A 21,524-nucleotide genomic window follows, 5' to 3' on the forward strand; every position below is an offset into this window, starting at 1 on the left:
TAGGCTATGGAACTGCTGGACAGACCCAAGCGCTGCACTGGTCACAATGCAGAGGGAGGATATCCAGAGTACAAGCAGAATCAAGGGGAACCAAGTGCTCCTCCGGTGACTAACATGGTAGCTGTGTGATAGGTGATGTGATTAAAGGCTAACCACAGAGAACACAAAGACCCAGGAAGGATCAGACAAACAACAGGCAGAGGAACCCTAGTAACCTGATCAGTGAAAACAGAGTACACTGATGACTGCTCTGACTGTCAAAGGAGGACACTTGCCCCTAATGTGAAACTCACAAAGAGAAATAAATGAAAAACTCTAATAGGAATGCCAGACGAGAGGTACAGTACTTACTGTGGAATACAGAAGGAAGAAAATTCTGGGACTGTAGAAAACATATTACGGGATGCTTAGGTGAAGGACAAGTATGGACAAAGAGAGGCCAAGGTAGATTAGGGAGGTTAAGGTGAAATGGGGAGGAACAAGTGTGGGGAAAATAGAGCAAAAAGAAGATAAACGGGGCAGTCAGATACAAACAGACTGCTGCTCTGTACACTCACCTAGCTGAACCTTGCACTCGATCACAGCAAACTATCCTATTTTCTTATTAAATCCTATTTCTTGCTTCTTTGTGGATGTGTGAACACTAGTGAACCTCAAGACAGACGAGCCAGCTAGCACGATAAGAGAAGTATCTGCAACCTGAGAGGTCTGCAGGCCAAGGTGCCAGCCGCCAGATAGACTCAACATCTAAGACTAGCTATGAGGGAGACCATAACGTGCATATGTTTACCCCACAAGATTTCAGTCCTTATCAGCTGAAGAGAACTGGGTGGTTCATACTGTTCATATCTGTATGACCGTTTCATGTGTTTATGGGGGTGCCAGTAAAGACACTGCTCTCTGTGTTGATCTGTGTGGCCAGCTGTGTGTATATTGTGATATTTTGTGTGTGTGCATGTGTGAACATGTGCACCTATTGTGTGTAGTCACTGGACTTGCAGACAGGGAACCACAGTGGTCTTGTATCTATTGGGCTGGAAAAGGAGGAGATCCCCTGGGTACCGAGGACACCTGAATTCAGCCACCTTCGGACATGGTACTGAATTGTCACTGCTTTGAAGTCTTTTCTGTGGTTGACAATTTTCACTGAAATTGTGGGGATGTGTGCTTAGAATCGTTTTCTATATACAAGAACTCATTTGCATTTGATCCCAGGAGCATCACATTGGTCCCACACACGCATACTGATCATTAGAAAACTCTGCCTTTGGGGTGGAGGTTCATCTGGCTTCATCTGGCATGAACTTGAAATGGAACTTCAGAATAGGATTGAATTCACAGATGCTTCTACCTCATTATCATCCTATCGTAAGTAAAGTTCTCTGAGCTCAAAAACTTAAAATGCACAAAATGAGACAACGTAAGGCTTGCCGTTCTGATTCTGCTTGAGAAATATCTATCTTTAACAAAGAACAGTTGTGAGAATATGTGCTAACACCATATGAAGGGCGTGCCTCAGCTCTCTTGACGCTACTTCCCTTCATACGTTCAGAGCCAGTTTTTATAAATTTAGTGCATACAAATCCCTTTGGTGCACTGCTGCCAAGCTGGCTACGTGTACGTGCAAGGATCCAGTTTTCATGTATACATGGACTATTTACATGTATATATTACATGCATGCTTATGTATACATGCAGCTGCGCAGGACCTATTTAGAACAAAGGTCAGACATGCAGTGGACTCCTACAAAAAACACAAACACAAAAAACAAGCCGAAGAAAAAGCTTCATCTAGTACATGGCACAACCTCCATCTCTCCAGTGTGCTACAGAGCAATTGACTCACCACATCTAGCATGGCTACAGGCTACTGCCCTCCTACAAGCTTCAAACTGCTATTATTTTACTTCCCTCAGATGATTCTCATTATAATCGGGCTGAGTGCTGAGTTAAAAAGTAAGCGCATGAATCATATCATCAACTCAGTTGACTGGAATCTTGCTTTTCCATGCATTTCCTCATCGCTACACGGATCACCAATGTAAAACATGTTGTAGCTGCATCAAATTTCCTTTTGCTCTTTTTAACTCTGCAACTGCCTGTGAGTAGATACTTATTTAGTGTTACCCAGCTGCCAAACCACTGCTGATTTGTGCCTTAACTGCCTGCCTTGCAGAAGTCACAAGGAGTTACAAATATTTAACGTGAAGTTATTACCCAGAGGGATGTCTCTATCCAGCTTCTGGGACAGGCCTCAGCATTAAGTGCCTATGTTCTGCTCAGGAAGAGAAAAAGAGGACTCTCAATTTAAGCCTAATTTAAGCTACGCTGTTGCTCCATGCACCATCAGATCTCCTCCATCTTTCCACAATTGAAGGTGGCTCCAGAGCACTGTATCTTTTGCCACAGCTATCCCTCGTGGGACTACTTCTCACCCCGGAGCAATAAGAGAGCTGGTCCCACCAGCTTTTAACCCTGCCATGGGAAGGATGTACGCATGAGAGTGGCTCAGAGCACCAGTCCTGAGACAGGCTTCTGCTGCCTTACTTAACAGATGTACTGAGGACTGAAAAAAGTCTCCCAGCTATTGACTTACTATTTACGTGACATCCTTCTTCTTTCAACTGTTTATTTGAACTACGCTATTAGCCCATAATGACTGTGGCACAGTCCAGTGTGTTGTACATTCCCCTTCTACCATCTAAACACTGTACCTTTAATATTTTCTACCTACCGTGGGCTCTACCCTGTATTGTACTAGCTTTTTCCATGTCTCTAATCTAAGTCCATCTATCAACCTCCATTCCTGAAAATTATACTTTGATTTTTTAGTAAAAGGAATATTTTTGACTGATTTTCTTCAGTGGAATTCATTTTTCCACTTACGGAATACAAAATATATCTTGCAATCTTTCCTTTTGAAGCCAGTAGTATTCCCAAGGTACAAGATTAGAGCAGCTTTTATAATTTCAGTGTGGGCAGTACGGAAATGGTTTCTCCTTGGCTTGTTTTTAATCTTATAAAAATCCGTAATCATGTTTTCAGAGTAGTGCTCCCCCTTCTCTATTACTACCCTGAATTAACCACTGGTAGTCAATTTCTACATTCAGAGACTAGGTTTCAGTCTGTAGCAACTCTTTTAAGAAATGGTATATTTGAATTCCTGTATTGTGGAAACACTACTCACCCCAGCTTGAAGTTATGGAATATTTTATGAATATTTCGTGAACACACAGACAGAAGTACCTCCTATGTTTTTATCAAACAACTGATTTAAAAATCACAGTTCCGACAGGATGCATGAATTTAGCAGCACCACTAAACACTGTCGTTTCTACTTTAATCTTTAAGAGGATTCTGCTGAAGAGATCAATCATTCAGGGACAGAAAAAAATAGTTAAAAGCTTGGCAGGAAAAATGGTCAGTCTCGTGTGCTTTCATTTTCCATGGTCAACTGTGACTTTGGGAAGCAGAAGAGAGCATACAACTTGGGCTGCTTTTGATCACCATCTAGTGCATGAATTAAGGAACTACACAAATTTAAGGAGTCAGTTCCCGATTTAAAGTTAAGCAGCAGTAGGATTAACAGTTCTTTTCATCATTTTTAGAAGATCTCAGATAGGCTTAGTGAACTCGAAAAAGCAGAAAGTTCCAGATGTCCCTAGCTACCTGATGAAAGCCAGATGTTTCATAAAGACACCGTTTTCCAGTAGTGCTGTGACTGTGATGATCTAGGGGATATAAAGAAAGCAAGACCTGCATAGTGAAGTAGTATCTTTTTCAGGTCAAATTACACAGTGCGAAAAAGCAACATGGTTTCAGGCAGAGTCCTTTTATCAAGTCTTTATGTTATTTCCAGCTGTCCAAATGTTACATTAATTTCATTGTTTTCTGACTCTTTGCCAAGATTCTCCGAAATACTATTTGCAACATTTTTCACTTACAAAAACGGATTACGCATTTTGTTATAAGAAAAACTCACATTCTAATTGTGCTTCAACATGGACCCACGCAATGGGGACTTCAAGGCTGGTAAATCATTAAGACAAGTGGACAAAGGAAGACCACCAATACTGTTGGGGATGAAAGTCCCTGGCAGCTTTAGGTTTTGATCATTGCAGGTGACTCAGGATAACTTGTCCAATACTTTCCAACAGCACTGGCCAAGCAAGGAGCCTTGCCTTTCAGAAAGCATGCCGTTGACTCGACACAGAGGAACTCAACGCCTTCACATTGAGGAACTTAAAAAGGCTAAAACAAAACAGAAAACATATCTTTACAGAAACAGGGTTACATCTTCAATATTAAATAATAATAGTGTACATTTTCATCAAAGATTAGCAGAAGAAATTTCAAGAGGTTACAGAAGACCACCCTTGGAAAAAGCTGTTGCCTTTAGACAGCTGAAGAGCCTTCTTTTTAAACAGAAAAATACTACTTTTCCCCACAATCCCCTGCTAATCCTTGTGAGGACAAGGAGTGAGCAAAGATACTTCAACACCATGATTTACCAGTAGCCTATAGTCACTGTTACACAATACCTACCCATGCTAAAATCCACACAGAGCAACTAGCTAGAAGGGATGTCTTTAGCTATCCCTTTGTGTCTGCAGTTCAGATCATCAGCTGAACTGTCGCTCAGGGGAAAAAAAAAAAAAAAAAAAGAAAAACACACAAAAAAACAACACTCAACAGCTGTTAAAACTGTATACTAACTCCTCAAACATTATTGGATTCAGATCCCATATAGGACACTCAAACATCTAGGAAGGAGAGAACTGTAAAATCTTTACAAGCGCCATTTGGTATTTTATTATAAACTGACCTTTCATGATAATTATTCAAAATATCTTATTCAAAATAAATTTATAGTGTAAGTCTTGTAAGCAACGCATAGTTTTATAAAAATTATTTAAAAAAAAAAAAAGAAAAAGCTAGTGCTGCCTGGAAAGTAGAAGATAATTGATGCTTGCTACAGTTTAACAGCTCATGCCTTCAAAACAGAGCAGGCAGGATTACTGAGGACATTATGTTGATTTAAGAACTGGAAGAAATTTCCTCCCCTGCTCAAACATCGGGATATTTTTTCCCTGCCTGCACCGAACAGGCATCGCCAGCGCGGGCACTAATTAGCAGTCCCAACCCATTGCTGTTGTTCTGGTGCCCCCCGATGGTCACTGCCTTTACTACTCGCTACGGCTTAAAAACCTCTGTTGGAAAACTGTTCCAGGTGTAATCCCCAAACACAAGTGTAGTTTTCCACCCGGCCAGACCCGAGCTCCGAGCCCTGACACAGCTACGGACACTGCAGGCTCCCTGTACGTGGTTCCCAGAGCTGGGCAGGTCCTACAGCCAGGTACTAACCACTATCCCCAACCACTGCCAGCAGAGTGCTTTGGCAGCTTGAGCAAGGAGCTCTCCAGGTCAACCCAGCTACCTCATAGCTACTGTTGATGGTGAAGATTAACCTGGTTCACGAGCCCAGACGCTACCGCCAGGGTCTTGGTAGAAAACTGCATCATTCAAGCAGCTAAGACACACGGATACTCAGTGCTGGCTGTGTCTTCCCTCCCTTCCCCAGTCGCCATATCCTGTTATCACACATGCTGTCTGAGCACGTCCAGACAGTTCCCAGCTCATACAACAATGCATCCTGCCCCAGCTCACCAGCATGGCTGGCATGGACCCAGTATTGAAACATCTTCATTTCCAACCATATCGTGTCACAGGCAAATTAATCATTGGTCTATAAATCAGCACTTCCCTCTGTGAACCGATCGCAACCCGACTGTACTCACTGCAGTCAAAGGAAAAGGATGGTCCCCATCACAAAGGGTGTTTCAAAAGACTTAATGTCCAAAAAACTTCAGGTGGAAGATATAGACGAAAGCTTAAAGATCTTTAAGAAGAGATTAGATGGCCAAAAGCTGCAATCCTTCAATCAAGAAAGAAGACAGCTTTATCTAAAAGCCCATCCTGGTTTATTGGCAAAGCGAAGATAGCAAAGCGATATTTAACAAGTTGAAAGGGTGAAACAGATCAGATAGCAATCAATACAAATGTGACATGGAGAAAATTTATCATAAGGAAAAGAAATCCTTGACTGACAGGACTAAGGAGAGAAAAAAAACACTTTATTATGTACATTAGGGATGAGTGAAGCCTTAGCTATGGTCAATCATTAAAAATGCAGGCAAGGCAGAATTGTTCAATCAGCTTTTAATTTCTGCAGGGAGGGATTCTTGCCACAAATCTGATGAACTTTCTGAGCCATTAGCAGCTATTAAGATGTTAAAGGTCTACTGAGGACAAATTTTTTAGATCTGCAGGCCTGGATAGCTTGTACCTAAGATTAAAAAAAAGTTCACTGACTCTGCATAATTTTGGGGATACCATGGAAATTTCAGAAACCAAGCACCAGTATTAGAAGTGGTAAGGAGAGGAGCCTAGTGAAATAAGAATGCTTAAGCCAACATGAACATAAAGTTAAAAAAAAAGGAACACTTGTACCAGATTTAATTTATGATTTAAAGGGTAAGAACATATAGTGATTTTAAAATTGATAGAAGCAGATTCAAAATTTAGTCTTTTGTGTTCAGTTACATTTATATCTTCGCCAAATACTGGTTTTTTGATTCAGCCTGCCTCAGTTATTTTGCTGATATTACCAGTTTTCTTGATGATTTACTTGAATTTAGAGCATTAATAAGTAAGCCTTACACAAGCCATTTAGAAGAAAAATAGCAGGAACAATTCACACAGCAACAGCACAAAAAAAAATAGGACCACACAATAGCAATAAAGTAAAAACTAGGCAAGATTTTAATAACTAGCATATCTTCTCATGTAATAAATAGGGTGTCAATCAAATGTTGCTGTTAGTGAGGCTCCACAGAGATCAAGATTAGCCTTGATGCTAATCCCCATTGTTGTTTTTCTGGAAGTCAATAAATGACAGCTGATACCATTCGCCGGTGTGAGACTCACAAAGGTCACAAAGGGAGAAAAGCAAGAAAGGCAGATCAAGAGTGCTCAAACCCACTCTAGCAATAGCTTTTTAATACAGCCAAAAGGTAAGTTGTGCATGTAGAAAAAAAGCCACAGATAGCTCAGAACAGATGACTATCCTTAAAACAGGGACTCTGAAAAGATTGTAGCAGTCAACAACAAAACAGCATTCATACGAGCTTCCAGGTCACGTATCAGAAACCAAGAATCCTTCCTGGCAAGAAACTGACTTCTCTGCAATTCGTTTCACTTTACACCAGAGCCAAAATCAGCTTTAAAAAGTTCTGTCGAGAGACAGACTACAAAGTTTTGTAATTAGGTCATTTATGTGTTTGCTTTAAAACACTCAGGGCTGCTCTCCAACACAGATCTCCAGATCCCAGGACCACTGGTGAATCTGGGATGTCAGTCTCTTTTTCATGGGCTAATGGGCAAAAAAACCAACAACCCAAGATGTCTTGACAAATTATTTTGTTCTTGAAATAAGGACACTTTCATGCACTACTGGTCTTCCACAAAATCTACATAAGCTGTCCAACATAAGCAGAAGTATAAAGCCATAAATGTTTCATTAGAACCCTAAACCAACCCCTATTCTTTCATTAAACATTTGTAATCCAGGTATGTTTGTCACTGTTTTCCAGAAATGTTGCATATGCCCTAAAGCCTGTATCCTTTGCAATTTTGCATGACATAGGAGCTTCCCACTTACACCCGATATAACAAATACCATGAAATATTTCCCCAGATAGGCTAAATCAGTGTTGAAATTGTCACCCCCATGCTTCAGACTACAGTAGAAATTTACCTTTCCTGTGAGGTAAAATAAAGGCTTATACTATTAAACAGCTTCTGTTTTCTGGCTGATAAGGCAGAAAGATCTCTTATCTTGTTTTCGATCAAATACACAGTAACTCATGCTGTAGGCATCCATTAATTAAGGGTGAAACTCAAAGATTTTATTTTCCTTCTGTCCAATTCCCTATAAAATGACCAAAAAAAAAAAATCACTGTGCTATTTATCTTGTAATCACTATTACTGCATTATAGCCAATTCATTGCTGTTATTTATTAAACATGCCAAAACCAACAGAATGCTAGAAAACACTTGGTTCATTCAGAAACCACAGCAGGTACCAGCTGGCAGGGCAGAATGGTCATGATGCCACCAGAGAGATTTGTAACTAGAGGAAACTTTATTGTGTAGTGTAGAAAGGGTTCGTTTAAAAAGCCATTGCCAACAGACCATACTAGCACTCATTATTCATTCATGAGATTGCCATTTAGCCCACCTACAATTTCTGATATTTAAGTACCTTTATAAAATATTTAAAGCATTCAAAAAAGCTCCTGTTACCACACCCTTGCAGAGGGAGAGGCTGCACTTAAAAAGGTGCCAACCAAGAAGTGGTGGCTTCCGCTCTGCATTGCAGCTTTGCTGTGTGCAAAAGCAAGAAAAACGATGTACTAACAATTAAACAATTGCTGAAAATAATTTTTGTTTGGCCACATTCTTTGCTTTCACTCGCAATGAGATTCATCCTATGCAATGGACCAACAGGAAGGGCAGATGTTACTTTTATCCTACACAGGTCCTTCAGCATTAAAATATCAAGTATTAGCAAGATTAAGGAATATATATAACCATCGTGTATCAAGCCAGCAGCTCTGCTGGGCAGTCACCTCATCAATCCCTAGTGCACCCTAAAACATTCACTGTGAGCGCTCACCTAAAAATTGTCTGTTATTCCCTCATTTGCATTCCTCAGTCATCAACTCCCTTCAGTTCCAAGTCCCATCATATATCAGAAAAGACAAAACTCCTGATCCTCTGAACTGCATACCAAATTCCTCGCAGAGATGGGGAGCCACAGCTCCGGCAGATGCAGGAAAGGCAGCTCCAGGAGCAGCTCCTCAGGGAGCACCATCACCCACAGTAGGATGGGGCTGATGGGGGCCACGTGGCTGCCTCCCTATCTCTGACCCCGAGGGCTTCAGCTCAGCCAGCATGTCCCACACCCACCCAGCTCTGCTACAATCACACAATGCAGCCCTGGCACAAGAGCCCCGTGATCACAACTCAAGAAAATCCCAAGGGCCTCCATTTGGCCAGGCTTCCTACAGTTTCAATCCAAGCGTGTTTTTTACTGTTAGTAGGATGCTGCAAAAGTCAACCTTCCTTCCACTTCCTTCACATAGGAATAGAATTCATCCCCCGTGAAAAGCACAGATCACCAAGTCCACAAAACCCTTCAGTGACTGCTGTTTTCCTGAGATACGTCCTCCCCATACCCACACACCACCACCTGTGCAGCCCCAGGATTGCAAATTATTGCGTTCTCATCACCAAAGGACCCATTACAATCCTTCCGAGAGCCCCCGGGGCTTCTCATATGAAAGGAGTAAATTCAGAGCCGGTGTGCAGATCAGCTTCAGAGACCCAGAGCACCTGCTCAGGGCCCATGATGGGACCGTTCTGCAGGCAGCCGGCACAGAGAGGAGAGAGCTGTGAGCCAAGTGTACTGGAGATACTCTGAAATGCTAATAGCTCTGAATGACTGTTTTTTCTCATTTCATAGAAAATTAGGAGATGGAAGGGGAAGAAAAGAGAGTTCATTATTCCCCAAAATGCCAGCTAAAAATCATTTAAGTCAGTGCAATAAAATATGATTACTGTTTGTTACAAAAAGGAAAGCTGATGGGGGGAGAAAACAGTTTTTATTCAGGTAAAAACTGAGCACAGAATGAAGCTTCCAGTGACCTCAAGACTCCAGTACTTAGACATTCCCAGGATGCTTCAATTATTGAGTTCCCCTGTGATGTATATTGGGTTTCATTTTGATCCACAGGCTATTAAACATGATCTATGACACTTTCAGAAAAGCTGTAGTTTGGAGTTCAGCCTGTAACTCAAACTTTTTTTTCTTCCATCATTGGTTATTAATGTGCATATGGCACTGAGAGAGCATAATGCAGAGGCGCACAGATATGCAGGAGCACAGTGCTGGTTTATAAGAACACAGTCAATAGGGTCAACCAGAACTAAATTAACTGTGTTGAGCGTCTTCAAACTCTGCTTTATTATTAAAAGCAGTTCTCTTCACAGGCAGGCACTAAAGGCCATTTAGAATATTAGTCAATATGTTCTAACTCCAAAATGAAGCAAAGGAAAGGAAGAGTAATTAGTCCTATTTAAGCAGAGGAAAATATATGCTGTTTGGGCAAACAAGTACTATGCAGTCAGGAATCTGGATGCACTAGCTGAAACCAACAAAATACATCAAGAGTATAGGAATTTGCCATAGCTCAGAATGGAAAATACTTGACTGTAAACAGGCTAAGAACGCACACTATATTTTTGTCAAAGAATAAACCATAGATTTAGAGGTCACCATTTCTTAGAAAGCGTATATTTGTGAGGGATAAGGTTGTGTTTGCTTTTGTAGGGTTGTTTGTTAGTGGGTTGTTGTTTGTCATTATTTTTTTTTTTCTAAAAGCAGCCAAAGACTATTAAAAAAAGCACTGCCAGCAGGTTGAGGGAAGTGATCCTCCTCCTCTACTCAGCACTGGTAAGGCCACATCTGGAGTGCTGTGTCCAGTCCTGGGCTACTCAGTACAAGAGAGACATGAACATACTGGAAAGAGTCCAATAAAGGGCCGTGAAAACTATTAAGGGACTGGAGCATCTCTCCTATGATGAAAGGCTGAGAGAGCTGGGACTGTTCAGCCTAGAGAAGAGAAGACTGACAGAGGGATCTTATCAATGCACATAAACGCGCAAAGGGAGAGTGCAAAGAAGACAGAGGCAGGCTCTTTTCAGTGGTGCCCAGTGACAGGACGGAATAGGCACCAACTGAAACACAGGAGATTCCCTCTGAACATCTGGAAACACTTTTCCACCATGAGGGTGACCAAGCACTGGCACAGGTTGCCCAGGGAGATTATAGAGTCTCCATCCTTGGAGATATTCAAAAACTGCCTGGACATGGTCCTGCGCAACCAACTCTAGGTGTCCCTGCTTGAGCAGGGCACTTGGACATGATGACCTCCAGAAGCCCCTTCCAGCCTCAACTGTTCTGTGATTCTGTTAAAAAGTCTTTCTAAGAATCTAATTACTTCAGTAATACTATGCCTTTTTCCATCCTCTCTCTTTTCAATAATAATTTTCTTTTACATGATCCCAATATGTACATACGTAATCATATGCATGTGTATGCATGAGCACACATGCATTTATATTCAAAATCGCATACAAACAATTCTGAAAAGTCTCATAGTATTGCATTACAAAACACATAATTTTTCATTTCTACAGCAGTAATGAACAAAAATGCAATACTGTTCTGTGTGGCAACATGACTTCTAGTAAAAAGTGCTTATTTTTATTATGCTATTTAGAAATGACGAGAGGTACAAATAAAGATGACATGTTTAAGTACTCTAAATGCAAAAAACAGATGACAAACTCTTAAATCCATGCCTTTTCCTTATTTTCTTTATCTGTAAAATATTGCTAATTCATCATTCACCTACCTGCCTTTCAAATACGTGACAAGGGTTAACCAGTGGGACAGATTCAATGTAAATTCCCTTTGCCATCCTATACTCTGAAAATAGTTGAATGCTTGCTTTTAAAAAAAATATCATAGATTTGACTCAATTTTCAGATCAGTTGGTTTTGCCTATTAGCATAAAGACAGGCTAGTAATAACAGAAAATGTTAGATTATTCTTTGTTCCAGCATTCACAGCAATGATCATTATTTTTCTTTTCTACCTTGCTCTTTCATAGCAGGATAACACCATTCCAATGGTTCGGTTTTACCCTAGTGTAACTCTTTAATCAAGGTGATCATTATTCTCTAAATTAAGAGCACTTTGATATCTTCCCTTTTCAAGTCTTCACAAACAGAGAGAATGATTTTCTGAGGTACGGTACCAACTGCTTATTAAATTTATATGAGCTGTGCTACGTCTACTTTATCCCCCTCAAAATTCACTTTTGTGGAAAAGAAACGGGGTTTAGTTTTACCCTCTTGGTCCTTCTACAATCTGTCAGACTTGTAACAATGGATGCAAAACGTCCACTGCTCTGGTTAACGTGCTGTACCTATCTGAAAGTCATATAAATTAAATGGTACTGTCTTTGCTCACACAGAAATAGCAAGAAGAGCTTCTGCAGTGCTTAAGCACCCTTTAGTCAATTGAATATGTGGCAATAAAGCAGAGAATGCAGTCCCACTGAAACCCCACGGCCTTTGTTTCTGTGATCTTTCAGTTAGAAAATAAGGTTTTTTAGATGCTTCCTATGCGTAAACAGAAAGATTTATTACGTGTGAAGCTTTTAACAATGCAAAGGTTTGAAATCTGCTTTTTTATTTTCTATATCTGAACTCAAAGTCAGAACGACCCTCAGGTTTTAGTAAGGCAGTATGCAAAATTTTTTAAGACATTGGACAAGTAGAACCTATGCTTCTCCTGTAAGAAGGGACAAAACATACCCCGCTACTGTAGGTGATTTGCTTGGGTCCTGAAAGAACAGTCATGTTAACTAACTAGTCCTAGTGAGACAGTTTTTAACCTAAGTTAAGTACCACACTTGTATGTAGCGATAGCACTCCTAGTACTGAGCTAGCTAAGGTACCTTCACAGAGCATTACATACTGTGATGAAATTACCTCTGGCATTGATCTCCCTGGAAAGGTTTGGGTCCTTTACTTTGAATCTGTCAGTCTCTTGTGATTTTATTTCCTCACAATATTTTTCTCCACTTTGTCTATCCCCCCTCAGCTTCATTCCATGCCATTATGTGTATTACCACACAGAGAAATGATTGAACCCTCCATTATCCTTAAAAGGATTTCAAGCAAGAAACAACTAGTGTGAAACCTACTTCACCTCTGGAGGTCTGAGCAATCTTGCTCTGCAGGTGGCTCGGGGAAGATGAAATCCTTGTTCAGCCTAAAATGCAACATATGGAGTTGCAGCAGACTCTCTTCCCACAGCTTCGATCGTTCCTGTAGGCTGAGCACTAGGGATCAATAGACCTCCATCCCCAGTGGGCCTGGAACATACACAGCTCAATGTTAAGTCTCTGACAAAAGTTGCCCTGTGCTCTCCTCTAGTAAACCATACAGCAGCAAAGCTGTTTGGGTTTCTTCTCTTTGTTCTGAGAATTGAGGAGTAGTTCTAGCAACTGTGCAACAGCACTCTTACTGTAGAGATGTTCTGCTGTCAGATATGTTATTATTGATGGATGGGATGTAAATTTTGTCAGCTCAAGATATCACCTGATATTACATGTCTAGGAAGAGACTGAGGGGTAGAACAGAAACAGCCAACTATCTAAAGGACAGAACTTAGATAGTTAAAATGAAGTGGAAGGTAATTCAGTGATGTTGATTCTTGCCTATCTGCCTCAATTAAAACAGTACCACCGACCTTCAAAAAGTAAAGACTTCTGCATGAATAGGCCTGCTTTTAACTGGAGCCTAACTGGTACTACTCAGTCCTGAAAAGCCAGTCTGAAAGAGATGCAAAGCAGAGAACTAGAACAGAAATATCTACCATCGACATATTGCTAATTACTAAAATATCACTTAGGACTATTACAGAAAGCATGGGCTGGAAGCTGTTCACAACTTTGCCTTGTCTTATTCCATATACTGTAGGCTACAACACAGTCATACGAATATATATCCTTTCTATTCCCATACACACATCTGATATGCCAGTCATCCCATGAAAGAGGAAGCAAACCATTTTACATGGCTGAAAGTTAAGCAGATGTACAAACTCACCAATATAAAATATATACTGGAGTGTTGCTAGCACCTGAGTCTAAGGCTAAGGCAAGATGGACACCATCAAGGTAAAAATGCATTGATCCCTACTGCTCCTGATGGAGACTTCAACAGGGAAATTGGCCCCTTAGTCCAGCACTACTACTTCAGAACTCGTGCAAGAGAACAAAGACATAAATTCTAGTTATGTGCAGAAATGCAGTCAGAAACCAAAGTATTCTGGTTTGAATTAACATTTTTTAAAAAAAGGTATGTTATTTTTGTGTTCTTACAATCCAAATCTATGGATGAGATATTTAAAACAAAGTCATGCTAAATATCTTTTTTTAATTAACAGCTACAGCCACTTTTGTACTGATGAGTTATATAAAACTGCAGAGAAAAAAAACATATTAAAAGGGAAAGTGTGCAAATCCCTCATTAACAAGGCACTGAAACACTGCTATAATTTTTCTCTGCTATTACATTACACTGTACTGTTCCTTCTCATTTATCAGAGCTCAGATCTCCCTTCTTAACAATAACAGTAATTTATATGCAGATAAACTACACAGATTTTATTCATCTTCTGCTGTATATTATGTACTATTAGTTGCAAAATAAGAGATGTTGTTACTTTAACAAGTGACTGTTTATTTTATTATTAAATTTCTGAGCACCATCTTCTGCTGAGGAACGATCACACTACAGCAAGTCCTGGTTATTATTGTGTTACTCACTTTGTGGTTTCAGGGCTTATTGCGCCTCTCTCCCCTAAGGTCCGTGACTGCAGCCCTGCCTCCACTGGGCTCTCACCTCTCCAAGAATGCTGCATTTCTGCCTCTCTTGAACACAATATCAAGAACTCAGCTGGGCCCCTTGAATTAGGAGCCCATTTTGCAGCTCTTCCCTCTAGGAGCCTGTAAAAGAGGCCTAGAACGGCACACAGCATATTGAGGATGTAGTGTTGGGTTCTTACTTGTATTTATGAACTAAAAGCAGCATGATCCTGGCATCCCTAAGGTTCCCCTACTGAATAATGAAGACTGACAAGTCTTTCCCAAGGGTGTTTCTGACTGTAGGTTGCCTAAGTCATGATCTGGGAGCTCCCCTTCTACATGTTAAAGACTGAGGGAAACTGTAACAACTCCTCAGGTAACTTCCTTGGGTAACTGCCTCAAGTCATACAGGATGAATATTTTGTTGACTCTCAGGATTTCCCTGACAAACCAAATTTCTTCAGGCAATTCCTTTGGAGGTCCCCATCTGACCTGCTGAAATTACAATCCATCCCCCAGAAGGTCTTTCTTTTAGACCTGCCAAAGCAATCTCTTCCACTTGCAGATTTTTGTTTCTTGAAGTCCACAACAGATTTTTAGGTTGCTTTAAGAGAAAACAAAATGTTAAGGGATGACTCCATCTCTTAACAATTCTCATGTTGGGAAGGAAAAAAAAACCAAAACACACACAAAAAAAAACAGAACTTGACCAGGTCTTTTTCTTTCTGTTATTTTCCAAATGTATTTCTACATGATTACATTATTCCAATGCAACAAGAAAGCTCATGGGACCAGAAACAATTAGATCAACATACAGTATTCACTAATGACTGATGAACAGCTCCAGATCTGTCAGTCACAATGATTTAGCCAGTCTAACTCTCATGTACTTCAGTGTAAATCTTACCATTGATTTTCTTGTCATTTGATGTGGCCCTCCACAGAAACTTGTGTCAAAGAGCTCGATGCTAGAGTCAGTAGGCTACTTGTTACCGTAAAAAATTACTCATGGAAGCAAAGTTCACAGAAATGTGTCTCTACCATTACTCTTCAAAAAACATACATTAAAATAGTTTAATTGTTTTCTTGTTCAAGTGTAAGAAAAAAAAAAATCTAAGTATAGTACACAAGGATTCTAGGCATTCTTGAAAAACATTTTGCAGGCAAATCCCAAGTTGAAACACACTTGTAGTGATGTGTTGGGGACCTTTCTTGTGCACAAACCTGGGCTCGCTGCATTTAATGTTGTGGTTATAATCTATGTCATTTTTCTCTTGTTCTTTCAAAATACAGAGGGCAAACATTATTAATACAACCAATTAGAGGTCTTCTTTTCCCTTCCCATTCAAACCTCATACTGTAGTCAATAGGCATTTTGGATACATAAAGAATCTGAATCAGGTCCTTGATTAGTGTTTGATTTATACCACAAAGACCACAAAATTCAGAGGTTGCCAAGGCAACACCACTTCAACCTCCTTACATTTCTGCTTTGATATGAAACCTCTCATTATATAAATGTATCACAACACCAGTCGGCATGACAGGCTATTTTATAAATATGCCTTCAGTTAGCAGACAACTATATTCTTCTCTTAAGTGGGGGGGGAAAGGCAGGACTAAGGCTACCTTTTACTAAGGGGGAGAAGGAAAAATGGCATTCTCAGCTATATAGGCTTTAGTATGAAATTATATCCTGAGCCTTTTAATATAGCCAATAAATTTTGTATGATGTGGCCAAAAATCCACAAAAGAGCAGGATGCAAACAAAACAAAACAAAAACCCCAAACACACCACACAAGTAGAGTCTGAGATGCTAAAATTTTGAGTAATTGAAACTAACAACTGTGTATAGAAGCTTTACTGAACCATTGGAAATCTAGTACTCCAGCATATATTGTTTAGAACTACGGACCAGGCAAAGTTTAATAAAGCGTAAAAGACTTACCAGGAACCTACTGACACCTTTTTAACCCCAATGTTGAGGTCTAAAGTGGTACTTAGCAATTTACCACTAGCTGCCTTTACCGAACAGTATTCCATATGCAGTAGACTACCTACAGTTATGGTCCAGGATCCTTCGGCAAAGCCAGACTCCCACGGGAAGAGGGCTCTGTTAAAGATAGCTATTTCTGTGTCTCCTTCTTAAGCCTTCTAGATCACACTGAGTCTGAGCAGACTACAATCTGATCTGGAGCGCACAAGGCATGGCTGGCTGGGTTAGCCACAGGATGGCAACAGTTACAGATGCATCCCTCCAAACCCTCCCTTGTGCTCTAGCACCCTCTGTGCTGCCAGGAGGCTTTCCAGCGACAGTACTGCTAACAATCAGCTAATTCTGCATCATCTAGAGACACACCAGCATAAGCTGAGAAAGCTGACTTTTCTAAAGAGAAGACCATTACAAGGAAGAATATGCATAAATATTTGTAGTTATGGAAAAGAAATATGAAAATTGAAACAGTCTGGGCTTACTTCTTCCCTTACTTCCAGTTCTGGCTTGTAATTTCCAGTTACACTTTTTCTCACTGTGACCCTGCGACACAGTGGCCACCCTCAGCAGTAAACGCGTAAACGGTGCGGTGCGGGGAGCGGCGGCGGAGCGGCGGTACCGCTAGGGGGCACGTGCAGCACCAGCAAAGCCATCGTTCCCTCATCCCAGCAGTTACGGCAGTGCCAGGTCAGAAACGGCCGCCCTCGCTTTGCAGTGACAGAATACCACCACTTACAAGTATTTCTAGTCGAATGGAACAGCAGCTCCCCAGTTACCACAGAGCGCCTATTCGTTTGGTTTCTACAGGAAGAAATCATAGAATCATAGAATCATAATAAAATCCCTCTTTACTTACTGGTGAAGAATGTCACTGAAAACCACCTCTCATCGCAGGTTCCTTCACGGGTTACGCCATCTGTTACACACTCAGTGCACTGCAAAATGTGCAGGGCACAGAGTATCTTGGACCACCCAACTGCATCCAAGGCCTTGCTGTACTGTCTATAGAACCAGTTTCATTACACAGTCAATTCCTGCTGTAATCCCAAAAGATGAAAGCGGTGTGAGACTATGGATGTGCACAGCATTCCCAGTTCCACTGGGTAACGCAGTTACATACTATTCATGCTGTTCTTTACATCCCCAGCATCATGCTGTTTCTCATTCTCTAAAATGCTCAGGTGATGAGTCAAACGACCAGTTAGTGGCTGACTCAAATCCTTCAGGCTACTCTTTCCTATCAGCTTTCTGTTTTGCATGTTGGAGACTCCGAAAAGGGCAAATTCTATAACTAAACTCCAAGGACTCAGAATTTAAAACAAACAGCGTATCAAAAAAAAAAAAAAAAAACAACAAACAAACAACAACAAAAAACCACAAACCACCACACCCCCACAAAAAAACTCACACCAACCAAAAAAAACCAACAAACAAAGCTTCTGAGACACAGTTTATGTAGAACAGCTAGAAGACTGACATCAGAGTCAGGTATCACACAGCAATCCAGTCAGCCCTGACACATTTCCACATAAAGTGGGCCATGAAAGCTGGAGAAGAGCCAGTACAGCAGAAAACCTTCAAGGTTATTTGCATAGGACTATGCAAATTCTTCACAAAGCTGAGGACTTGAGATCAGAGCTATTTGCTTATCAACTTTCACCAGCATTAAAACTCACATAACTAACCTTAGAAGACATCATGTTATTCTGAACAACATTGCTGAACAAGCAGTTGAATAAAATCAATTACTTGCTCAAGGGATTTTTAAGACATACATTTCCTTAATTATTGTCAGATATGCAGGTCAACAAAAAGGAAGATTGATTTCTGGATAAACAGAATAACTATGATGTTAAAAATGTTGTGAGGAAAGACAAATCGTGAATTAAAGCATTTTAATTCTCGCTTTAGTGAAATGGGAATATTCAGGAAGCACTTGCAGTCAAGAAACTGTTCACATCTCCATTTGCCCATTGATGGCATAATGCAACCACCTCTCCAGTCTTCATCTTCTTATCACTTACACCTTGCTGATCAGGATACATTACTTCTTGCCCAGTCATATATTTGTACTGATTAATGTAATACTAATATAATGACTACGCTGTTTGTATCAGCAATGTTAGAGCCAATTGACATTAGCTGGAAAGTCACGTCAGCCTTATTTTTTGCAACCAAATGCTGTCATCTCATCTGCTCATTGACACATGTTGTGCCCCAAACTGGCCCTCAGCATCCAAAAAGGAAAGTAACCCCAGACCTGTCCCTGTAGGGAATCAGGGAGGTGAAATAACACGTTGGAGTTGTGTAACAGGCACATTTCTGTAATGTTGAAAAACTTCCCAGCTTAAAGCGACACAATTAACAATGACCATTTGTTGTTTCCTCTCACCATTCTCCAGGAGAGACATTTGTGCCGTTCAGTGCCTTGTTTTGCTAGGGAGTTTTGGTCTGGTTTGTGGTAGATTTTCTTTTGGGCTTATGTGGGAAGGAGGGAAATAGGTTGTGTTTTAGGATTTTGGTTTTCTTAGTGCTTCATCAGAGGAGGAATTAAGAATCAAGAAAATGTCACCTTATCCATAAAAAGAGTGGGTGAGATCTGCAGCAGTGCTCAGTTCTTGGGAGAAATGACACACAATCTCCTTTCCCTCCAATTTCTCTCCCACAAAACATTGGCCAAGAAATTTGCATTTCCAGCATGAGTCTATTTGTATCAGTACATAAAGTAAAGCCAGGCATCTATTTCCCACCCTGACTGGAAGTACCACAGAACAGCAGAGCAAGAAACCAGTAAGCTACACTCAAAGCCACTCACAGGATACATACTCAAAGACATTTGTTGTGCTTCAGCCCTTCCCTCCTCAGTCTCTTCCATAGCATACATAAATCAAAAGGAGACAGTTGCAGCATTACTTCTTTTATGCCTTCACAGTGCTCCTTTCCAAAACCTCACTCCTTTATGGGTAGAGGAGCTGTTATACAGCTCTGTGTGTGTTCATATACGTACATATATATATAGGTACATACGCACAGCAAGTTTCCTGACGACACTAAGCTGTGTGGTGTGGTCGACACGCTGGAGGGAAGGGATGCCATCCAGATGGCCTTTGACAGGCTGGAGACATGGGCCTGTGCAAACCTCATGAAGTTCAACAAGGCCAAGTGCAAGGTCCTGCACATGAGTTGGCGCAATCCCAAGCACAACTACAGGCTGGGCAGAGAATGGATTGAGAGCAGCCCTGAGAAGGACGACTTGGGGATGCTGGTTGATGAGAAGCTCAACATGAGCCGGCAATGCGCGCTTGCAGCCCAGAAAGCCAACCATACCCTGGGCTGCATCCAAAGAGGTGTGGCCAGCAGGTCGAGGGAAGTGATTCTGCCCCTCTACTCTGCTCTCATGAGACCCCCATCTGGAGTACTGCGTTCAGCTCTGGAGTCCCCAACACAAGAAGGACATGGAGCTGTTGGAGTGAGTCCAGAGGAGGGCCACGAAAATGATCCAAGGGCTGGAGCACCTCTCCCATGAAGATAGGCTGAGAGATTTGGAGTTGTTCAGTCTGAAAGAAAAGGCTCCAGAAAGACCTTCTAGCAGTCTTCAGTACCTAAAGAGGGCCTAGAAGAAAGCTGGAGAGGGACTTTTTACAAGGGCATGTAGTGATAGGACTAGGGGCAACGGCTTTAAACTGAAAGAGGGTAGACTTCGATTAGATATAAGGAAGAAATTTTTTACATTGAGGGTGCTGAAGCACTGGAACAGGTTGCTCAGAGTTGTGGATGCCCCATCCCTGGAGGTGTTCAAGGCCAGGTTGGATGAGACTTCGAGCAACCTGATCTAGGGGAAGGTGTCCCTGCCCATGGCAGGGGGGTTGAAACTAGATGATCTTTAAGGTCTCTTCTAACCCAAACCATTCTATGATTCTATGATATAGACAGATAGATAGATACAGGCCTTCTACTCTAATGAGAAAAAGAGAAACATCATATGAAAGGATCATTACCTATCCATGCTTTGTGAGAGCATGGTAAATGCAAAACCCTTTTATGCACTCTGTGGCTATGCATGGCTTTGTACTGCAAAAGTTAAATATACTTTCCAAAACAATACAGACTGGGTTAAGGAAGACCTTACCCCTAAAAGCAGCAGCATTCAGCATAAATTGAAAGCAATTCCTGTTGCTACTGAAAGGAAAGCTGCTGAAAGGAGGGCAGATAATAGAGGAAGCACACATTTATATATAGTATGTATAGCTTGTATATATAGTATGTATACCATATGCAAGCATGCATTTGGTATACATGTCTATGGTCTAGTCTAAATTTCTAGTAGCAAATTCTAAGAAAAAATGAATGCAGAACACCAAAGCTGCTACAGATAGGAGCAAACAATGAATTACATTCAATTCCTCACAGAATAGCTTATTCAGTAAAACATATTACCCCAATGTCTATTAGCTTCTTAATTAAGTCTTAACGACTGATTCCCCACTAATAACTTCAAAATCTTACTGCTGTTTTTTTCCAAGATGTTCATGATTTTCCATTAGGATGGCAAAGAGTTACCAAAACGCTCCCCAATAAAGTTTCCCATTGCATTCCTGTTGTCATTCATGGGTTGTTTAACATCAGAAATGTATTCTTAGGCACCTCCTCACTTACATTATCATAGATTACCATAGATAGTGCAAGACAAGTTCCAAGGACAGCGATAAGTGTCTGAAACAGGTAATGAATACTCTGTCTCGACAAGAGATACAGACAACAGTGTTCCTCTTCTCTCAGTTCTGCCAGCTGCTCGCAGCTTCAATAGTAAGCTAAATGCTTCTAAATGCCTGCATCTCTTACATGGAGAAAAAAAAATTCTAAACAAAAAATTTGTCTAAACAAAGAACAAACTTAGATCCAACCAATATCTATTTAAGGATTAAATCCCCATTCTACTGATAGGTTAATGGTGAGCAATGC

General features: G+C 40.8%; 1 protein-coding gene across 1 annotated transcript in view; it reads right to left on the reverse strand.

Moving 5' to 3' along the window:
* GADL1 (GAD like acidic amino acid decarboxylase 1) overlaps nucleotides 1-21,524 on the reverse strand; it is a 69,245-nt gene that overhangs the window by 11,211 nt on the left and 36,510 nt on the right. The window lies entirely within an intron of this gene.

The sequence above is a fragment of the Tauraco erythrolophus genome, chromosome 7 (genome assembly GCF_009769465.1).
Source record: "Tauraco erythrolophus isolate bTauEry1 chromosome 7, bTauEry1.pri, whole genome shotgun sequence".
Taxonomy (NCBI): Eukaryota; Metazoa; Chordata; class Aves; order Musophagiformes; family Musophagidae; genus Tauraco; species Tauraco erythrolophus.